The following is a 9,712-nucleotide window of genomic DNA, read 5'->3' as shown; positions in this document are numbered from 1 at the left end:
TTGTTTTGATGTCTGTTGATGTATTTAATTACATTTATGGTTTTACGAATGTTGAACCAGGCTTGCATCCCAGGAATGAAGCCTACCTGGTCATGGTGAATGATTTTTGAGATGTATTGCTGAATCCGGTTTGCTAGGATCTTGTTGAGAATTTTAGCATCTATGTTCATCAAAGATATTGGCCTGTAGTTCTTCTTTCTTTGTGGATCTTTACCTGGCTTGGGTATCAATGTGATATTGGCTTCGTAAAATGATTTGGGGAGAGTTCCATCTTTTTCAATCACCTGGAATACCTCAGTAGGATTGGTATCAGCTCCTCCTTGAATGTCTTGTAGAATTCTGCTGGAAAGCCATCTGGACCAGGGCTTTTTTTTGTAGGAAGTTTTCTTATTATGTAGTCGATTTCCTTGATTGTTATTGGTCTATTTAGGGTCTCAATTTCTTCTTGTTCCAACCTAGGTAGGTTGTGTGATGTCAGAAAGTCCTCCATTTCCTTAAGGTTTTCCAGTTTCTTTCCGTACAAGTGTACGTAGTAGTCTCTAATGATCTTTTGTATTTCTTCAGGGTCAGATGTGACTTCATCTTTTGTGTTTCTGATTGTGCTTATTTGGTTTTTTTCTCATTTTTTCTTGGTCAGTCTAGCTAGGGGGACCATGATCTTGTTTATCCTTTCGAATAAACAGCTTTTTGTTTCATTGATTTTTTGTATTATCTTTTTGTCTTCTATGTCCTGGATTTGGGCTTTTATTTTGGTGATCTGGATTCTTCTGCTGAAATTAGGGTTTTTGTGGTCTTGCTTTTCCAGCTTCTTTAGGTGGCTTGTTAGGTTGTGAATTTCTGTTCCTTCCATTTTCTTCATGTGTGTTTGTAGGGATATAAATTCCCCTCTTACTACAGCTTTCAGGGCATTCCAGAGATTTTGGTAAGATGTTTCTTCATTTTCATTTGTTTCCAGGTATCTTTTGATCCCTGTTTTGATTTCGTCATTGACCCAGGAGTTGTTTAGCATCAGCTGTTTATTGTCCATGTTTTTGTGGGTTTTGGGGGGACTTTATTTTTATTCCACTGTGGTCCGAGAAAGTGTTTGGCAGAATTTCGGTCCTTTTAAATTTGCTTATGCTTGATATATGGCCGAGTATGTGGTTGATCTTAGAATATGTTCCATGTGGTGATAAGTAGAATGTGTATTCTGTGATCTTTGGATGGAGTGTTCTGTAGGTATCAATTAAGTCCATTTGGTCCAAAGTCACATTGAGGTTCCGGATCTCCTTGCTGATTTTTTGTCCTGATGATCTGTCTAGGGTTGTGAGTGGGGTATTAAAGTCCCCAGTTATGATAGTGTTAGAGTCAATATCTTTCTTTAGTTTTCCAAGAAGTTGCTTTATGAAAAGTTGGTGCACCTATGTTGGGTGCATATATGTTTAGGATAGATATTTCTTGTTGATGGATTGAGCCTTTTATCATTATGTAGTGGCCTTCTGTATCTTTTTTGATTTTTAATAGCTTGAAGGGAATTTTGTCTGAAATTAAGATCGCTACTCCTCCTTTCTTTTGTATTCCGTTCGCCTGAAAGTTTGTTTCCCATCTCTTACTTTGAGTCTGTGGGTGTCCTTTCTAGTGAGGTGAGTCTCTTGAAGGCAATAGATTGTTGCCTGATGATATTTTATCCATTTTGCCATTCTATGTCTCTTCAGTGGTGCATTTAGTCTGTTCACATTTAGGCTAATAATTGAAATGCAAGAGTTGATCCCTATTATAAGGTTCTTACAGAGTTGTTCCTGTTTGTTTGCTGTCTTTCTTTGGGTTTTGGAGTTGGTTCATGTGTGTTTTTAATCTTTTGCCTGTACTCTTGTGAAGAATGCTATTGTTCTTTTTTCTTTTTCTTCTGTGTTCAGTACTTTCTTAAGTTTTCTTGTAGAGGTGGTCTGGTGGCAGCATAGGTTCTTAGGGATTGGATGTCTGGAAAAGATTTCAATTCTCCCTCACTAATGAAGCTTAGTTTGGCTGGGTAGGTTATTCTTGGTTGAAATTGTTTCTCTTTTAGATCTTTGAAGATAGGGCTCCAGGCTCTCCTGGCCTGAAGGGTTTCTGTGGATAAATCTGCTGCTATTCTAATTGGTTTTTCCTGGTAGGTAGTCTGGCCTTTTTCTCTTGCTGCCTTTAGGATTTTTCCTTTCATATCTACTTTGTTTAGGTGAATTATTATGTGTCTGGGAGTTGGTCTTCTCCTTTGTTGTCTTGCAGGGGTTCTCTGAATCTCTTGTGTTTGAATTTTTTCATCCTTAATGAGATGAGGGAAGTTTTCTTGAATGATTTCATGAAATGTTTGTTCCAGTGTGGCTTCTGTTTCTCTTTCTGCCTCAGGAAGCCCAATTACTCTTAGGTTTGGTCTCTTGAAGTGATCATTCATCTCTTGCAGGCTTTGTTCTGTCTTTTTGAGCTTCTTTTCTATGCTTTTGACAGTTTGGGTTAGTTCTGTGTTTTGGTCTTCGCGCTCTGAGATTCTTTCTTCTGCTTGGCTGATTCTGCTTTCCATGCTTATTAGTCTGTTGTTCATTTCTATCACAGTATTCTTTATTGTTGTCATTTCTGACATCAGGTCTTTCCTATTTTCCTCTTGTCTCTCCTCAATTTTTAAGATTCTCTCCATTAATGTCCTGATGTCTGGGTTTTTGCATGTAACCAGTCATCCTGTGGACTCTTCATTGTTTGTGTTCCAGAATCTGTTTTCTCAGTGTCTGATTTCCCAGGGGTCTGTGTAAGACCAATATTCTTCTTTTGGTTTTTCTTCATTTGTGCAGTTTTCCCCCCTCCCTACTTTTTCCTTCCCTCCACATCACCGTCTTCTTTAATTCTGTTATTCAGGGGTAAAGGGATTGGTTTTACTTCTGTTTGTTCAATCTCCTATTCTTTATGTATGTCCTCTTACTTTGTTCAATTCTGAAGTTGCACTGTAGGGTGGAGGTGGTCCTTTTTGCAGTTTTGAGATTTACTTAAGGGGAGAGCTGTGATTCAAAATCTGTCTGCAGGTCCTGGTATTCGCTGAAAGGTGTGTGGATAATGTAGAACCCACTTCCTACTGCCCTGGAATCTGTCCGTGCAGTGGCGCTATAGGTTTACTCCCTGAAATAAAATGTTGTTAGCAGAGGGGAGAGAATGGAGCAGATAGTGGGTTGAAGAGGGGAGTGGAGAGATAGAGGAGTAAGGGGGGAAACAAACGAGTGTGCCAACAAATAGAGAGAGAGGCCTATACCGAAACAGATAAAAACAATAGACCACAGCTACAGACGAGCCAACTCTCATACAAAAAAATAAAAAATAAAAATAAAACATATAGTGATGCTAGCATACAAGCTAACCAACCACCTTGTGAGTGTGCTTTTCCTCTATACAAAGATATGGTTTACAGAGAGAAGAAAAGAGAAGAAAAGGAAAAGGAAAAAAGAAAAAAGGGTGCAATACAGTAGGAATAGAATTAAGGCATTAATCTAATAGAATCAATGAAGCACACTCTGAGACATTTCGTTTAAGTCCAATGTCCTTTCAGGTCTGATTTCTAGTTTTCTTTTCAAGCTGGTAAATTAGTTCGCTTGTTTCTCCCGTTTCGGTGTTGTTACCTTGAATCGCCAGCAGGTGGTGCTATCTCAGCTGCTCGCCCCAGAGGGGGTGGGGCCGGACAGGAACAAGATGGCTGCCTGCCTCTGAGCAGGCAACAGGAGCCTTACCCGGGTGGGCAGGACAGTCTCGGTCACAGGAGAGGTGGCAGCGATCCCAGCAGATCTTCCCTGAAGGGGTTTGATGTGGATCGCCTCGGCCCAGGTGGTGTGATGTGCTGCCTGTCACAGAGGCTGCGGCAGCGATGGCAGTGGCGGCGGGAGCAGGGGCTGCGGTGGCAGCGGCACTGTTTGCACCACAGTAAATGTCCAGTCCGTTGTGATGTCCCAGTGGTGGCAACGGCCGAGCTCTGTATGAAGAGCAGGTTGCGATGTTGGGGTTCCCAGCCCCCTGGGGTGAGAGTCAGAGACCCACTGCAGATCTCCTTTGCAGAGGGCTTCAGAGACTGGGTTGCCCCGTCGCCATCTTGCCGCTTCCTCTATATGTCGGATATTAGTTTTCAACCTATTTGTGTCAATGCTAAGGATCATGATTGCTAGATTGTATGCTAGGAGTGTACTTAGTTTTGTAAGAAACTGCCAAATTGTCTTCCAAAATGACAATACCATTTTGCATTCCTACCAGCAATGAATGAAAATTCCTGTTGTTCCACATCCTCACCAGCATTTAGAGTTGTCAGTGTTTTAAATTTTGGTCATTTTAATACCTGTGTAGTCGTGGTTTGTCATTTTAATTTGTAATTCCCTCGTGGTATATGATGTTGAACAGGTTTTCATATGCTCATTTGCCATCTGTATATCTGAACAGGATCTTTTGCTCGTTTTTTTTTTTTTTGAGTAGGAGTCTTACTCTGTCACCTAGGCTGAAGGCAGTGGCATGCTCCCAGCCACTGCAACATCAATGACAACCTTGACCTTCCGCCTCAGTCTTCCAAATAGCTGGAACTACAGACACGCGCCACTACACCCAGCTAATTTTTTGATTTATTGTAGAGACGAGGTCTCACCAAGTTGCCCAGGCTGGTCTCAAACCTATGGGCTCAGGCAATCCTCTCACCTCGGCCTCCCAAAGTGCTGGGATTACAGGCGTGAGCCACCACGCCCTACCTTGCTCATTTTTATTATTTTATTTTATTTTTATTTATTTATTATTTGAGTTTGGAGTCTCACTTTGTCGCCCAGACTGGAGTGCAGTGGTGGCTCCTGGCCACTGCAGCCTCGACCTGCTGGGCTCCGGCGATCCTTCCGCCTCAGCCTTCTGAATAGCTGAAACTACAGGCGTGCACTACCACACCCGGCTGATTTTTTGATTTATTGTAGAGATGAGGTCTCACCAAGTTGCCCAGGCTAGTCTCAAACCTATGGGCTCAGGCAATCCTCTCACCTCAGCCTCCCAAAGTGCTGGGATTACAGACGTGAGCCACCACGCCCTGCCTTGCTCATTTTTATTATTTTATTTTATTTTATTTATTTATTTATTTATTTATTTTGAGTTTGGAGTCTCACTTTGTCGTCCAGACTGGAGTGCAGTGGTGGCTCCCGGCCACCGCAGCCTCGACCTGCTGGGCTCCGTCAATCCTTCCGCCTCAGCCTTCTGAGTAGCTGGAATTACAGGCATGCACTACCACGCCCGGCTGATTTTTTGATTTATTGTAGAGATGAGGTCTTACTGCCCAGGCAGGTCTCGAACCCGCGGGCTCAGGCAATCCACTCACCTCAGCCTCCCAAAGGCACAAGATTACAGGCTGAGCCACCGAGCCTGGCCCTTGCTCATTTTTAAATTGAGTTGTCTATTTTCTTATTGTTCAGTTTAAAGAGTTTTTTAAATTTTTTTTTGGTCTATTTTGGGTAACGGTTTTTTGTGAGATGTCTTTTACAAATACTCCTCCAAGTCTGTGGTTTGATTTTTCAATTCCTTGACAGTGTCTTTCATAGAACAAAAGTTTTAATTCTAGTAAAGTCCAACTTATCAATTACTTCCTTCATAAGTTGTGTATTTGGTTTTGTGTATAAAAAGTCATCAAGGCCATCTTGATTTTCTGCTATACTACGTTCTAGGTGTTTTAAAATTTTGTGTTTTACATTTAGGTCTGTGATCCATTTTGATTTAATTTTTGTGAAGGTGTAAGGTTTGTGTCTAGACTTTTCTTTTTACTTATTTATTTATTTTTGCATGTGGTTGTCCAATTGTTCTGGAACCATTTGTTGAAAGAATGTCTTTTATACTTTATATTGCCTTTGCTCCTTTGTCAAAGGTTAGTTTACTATATTTGTGTGAGTTTATTTCTCGGCTCTTTATTTTGTTCCATTGATCTATTTTTGTATTATTTTACCAATACTGCACTGTCTTGATTACTGCAACTCTATAGGAAGTTCTGAAATCAGGCAGTGCCAGTGCTCCAACTTTGTTGTTCTCCTTCAATATTGTATTTGCTTCTGGATTTTCTGTGTTTCCATAGAAACTTTAGAACCAGTTTGTAAATATCCACAAAATAAATTGCTGAGATATTATTTGAATTGCATTGACTATAAATCAAGTTGGGAAGGACTGACATCTTGATAATATACAGTCTTCCTATTCATGAACATGAAATATCTCTGCGTTCATTTAGTTCTTCTTTGATTTATTGCATCAGAGTCTTATAGTCTTTATCATATAGGTCTTATACATATTTTGTTATATTTAGGCTTAGTGTTTAATTTGTGGGTGGTGCTAATGTAAATGGTATTATGTTTTTAATTTCAAGTTCCACTTGTTTTTTGCTGGTGTATATGAAAACATTTGACTTTTGTATTTTATTTTATTTCTTTATTTTTCCCTTTTTAATATTTTATTTATTTGTTTATTTATTTATTTATTTGAGTTGGAGTCTCACTTTGTCACCCAGACTGCAGTGCAGTGGCCGCTCCCGGCCACTGCAGCCTCGACCTGCTGGGCTCTGGCAATCCTTCCGCCTCAGCCTCCCAAGTAGCTGGAACTACAGGCGTGTGCTACGACACCTGGCTAATTTTTTGATTTATTGTAGAGATGAGGTCTCGCCAAGTTGCCCAGGTGGGTCTCGAACCTGCGGGTTCAGGCAAACCACTCACCTCAGCCTCCCAAAGTGCTGGGATTATAGGCTGAGCCACCGAACCCAACTTTATATTTTATTTTAAAGATGTGGGGTACAATTCAAGATTAGGTATACAAGTGGACATGATACAGGTAAAGTTTGGGCCTCCCTTTGGTCTCCACTTTGCCTGGTTTGAGATCATTACCCTTATTGATGTTGTGTCCCAACTCCCACCCTGGCAGTATCCCACTACTGCCAATCCCTTTCTTATAGTATTATGGTAAATGCTCAGGGTCCAGTTATGAGTGAGAACATATTGTAGGTACTCTGTTCTTTGTTTCTGTGATAGTTCACTGAGTATTATAGACTCTGAATCCATCCAAGTTGCTGCAAAGTCTATATGTTTGTCCTTATTTATGACTGCATAATATTTCATTGTGTATATGTACCATCTTTTTAAAAAAAACGGTCCAGTTTCAATGGACAGCGTGATTGGTTCCATGTTTTTGCTATTGTGAATAGTGCTGCAATAAACATATGTGTGCAGGAATCTTTTTTGTCAAATGATTTGAGTTCCTCCAGGTATATTCCAAGTAGGGAGATTGCTGGGGCATCTGGAGGTCAATTTCTAGTTCTTTCTGTTTTCCATAGAGGCAGAACTCGTTTGCATTCCCACCAGCAGTGTAAAAGTTTTCCCTTTTCTCTGCGTCCTTGCCAGTATCAGTTGTTTGTTTCTATTAATGATGGTCATTCTTACTGTGGTTAGGTGGTATCACAGTGTGGTTTTGATTTGCGTTTCTCTGATGATTGGTGAGGCTGAGCACTTTTTCATGTGTCTGTTGGCTGCCCGTATATCTTCGTTTGAGGTTTCTATTCATGTCTTTTGCTCACTTTTTAAAATAACTTAAAAAAAAAATTTGTTTTAAATATGTGGGGTACAGTTCAGGGTTAGGTATACAAATGTTCATTATGCAGGTACCCTTGTTGATGAGGTGTGCCTCCCCCTCCCCTGGCAGTTTCCTGCTACTGCCAATCCTGCTCCCACCATCCCCTGGTAGTTTTCTACTACTGTCAATCTCTTTCTTATAGTATTACGATAATTGTTCAAGGTCCACTTATGAGTGAGAACATATGGTACTTAGTTCTTTGTTTCTGTGATCACTCAGTATTACAGACTGTAAGTCCATCCAAGTTGCTGCAAAGTTCATCATTTTGTCCTTCTTTATAGCTGTGTAATATTTCATCGTGTATACGTACTTTTAAAAAAAATCCAGTCCTCTTTTAATGGGTAGCACAGTTGGTTCAATATTTTTGCCATTATGAATAATGCTGCAATAAACATGCGTGTGTGTGTATCTTTTTCATAGAGTTATTTGAGTTCCTCCAGGTATATTCCTAGTAGGGGAATTGAGGGGCCATATGGAAGGCTGATTTTTAGATCTTTTAGGAATGGCCAAACTGTTTTCCACAGAGGTTGTATTAGTTTACACTTCCACCAACAATGTAGCAATGCTCCCTTTTCCCTGTATCCTCTTCAGCATCTGTTGTTTTTTGAGTTATTGATGGCCATCCTGACTGGAGTTAAGTGATATCTCAGTGTGGTTTTAATTTGCATTTCTTTGATGACTAGTGAGGCTGAGCATTTTTTCATGTATCTGTTGGCTGCTCGTATGTCTTCTTTTGAGAAGTGTCTATTCATATCTTTTGCCCACTTTGTAATGGAGTTGATTTTTTTTCCTTTCTTTTGCCCACTTTTTTTTTTTTTGAGTTGGAGTCTCACTCTGTTGTCCAGACTGGAGTGCAGTGCCATGCGCCTGGCCACCGCAGCCTCGACCTGCTGGGCTCCGGCGATCCTTCTGCCTGCCTCAGTCTTCCAAGTAGCTGGAACTACAGGTGCGCACTACCACGCCTGGCTAATTCTGCCCACTTTTTAATGGGGCTGGTTGTTTTTTCCTTTTGGCATGTTTGAGTTCCTTGTAGATCCTGGATGTTAGGCCTTTTTCAGATATACAGTTGACAAATATTTTTTCCCATTCTGTGGACTCTCTCCCCAGTCTCTTGATGGTTTCTTGGGCTTTGCAGAAGCTTTTCAGTTTAGTGAGATCCCACTTGTCTATCTTATCACTTATGGCATGGGCACTTGGGGCTTTGATCAGGAATTAGTTGCCTACTCTGATTTCTGTAAGGGTATCTTCTGCGTTTTCTAAGGTTCTTATAATTTGAGGTTTTACATTTAGGTCTTTGATCCATTTAGAGTTGATTTTTGTGTATGGTGATAGGTAGTGGTCCTGTTTCAATCTTCTGCATATGGTCAGCCAGTTTTCCCAGCACCGTTTATTAAACAGGTTCTCCTCTCCCCAGTGACTGTTTGTTGATGCTTTGTTGAAGATGAGTTGGTTGAGAAATTGAGGTTTTGCTTTTGGAATCTTTATTCTGTTCCATTGTTCCACACACCTGTTCTTCTACCAATACCAGCTGTATTGATTATTGTAATCTTATAGTAAAGTTTAAAGTCTTTTTCTTTTGTTAATAATTGTTTTGGTTATTTATGGTCATTTATGTTTCCATATGAATTTCTGTATTGTCATTTTCAGGCATGAGAAGAATGTTGTTGGTAATTTAATGTGTATTGCATTGAATCTGTAGATTGCCTTTGGTAGGATGGATATCTTAACAATGTTAATTCTTCCTAAACATGAACAAGGAATATTTTTCCATTTGTCTGTGTCTTTTTGAATTTCTTTGAGTAGTGTTTTGTAGTTTTCATTGTAAAGGTCTTTCATTTCTCTAGTTAGGAAGATGCCAAGGTATTTCATTTTTTTGGTGGCTATTGTGAGTGGGATTGTGCTTTTTATTTGGTTTTCTGCCTGTTTGTTGTTGGTGTATAAGAATGAGACAGCTTTTGTACATTTATTTTGTACCCTGAGACTTTACCAAAGTTCTTTATCAGTGCAAGGAGGTTTTTGACAGATTCTCTTGGATTTTCGAAGTATAAGATCATATCATTAGCAAAGTGGGATAACTTGACTTCTTTCTTATTTGGAT

Source organism: Carlito syrichta, unplaced genomic scaffold (assembly GCF_000164805.1).
Source record: "Carlito syrichta isolate Samal-C Ts95f unplaced genomic scaffold, Tarsius_syrichta-2.0.1 Scaffold249669, whole genome shotgun sequence".
Lineage (NCBI taxonomy): Eukaryota > Metazoa > Chordata > Mammalia > Primates > Tarsiidae > Carlito > Carlito syrichta.
The sequence above is the reverse complement of the archived record's forward strand: the minus strand, read 5'-3'. Positions refer to the sequence as shown.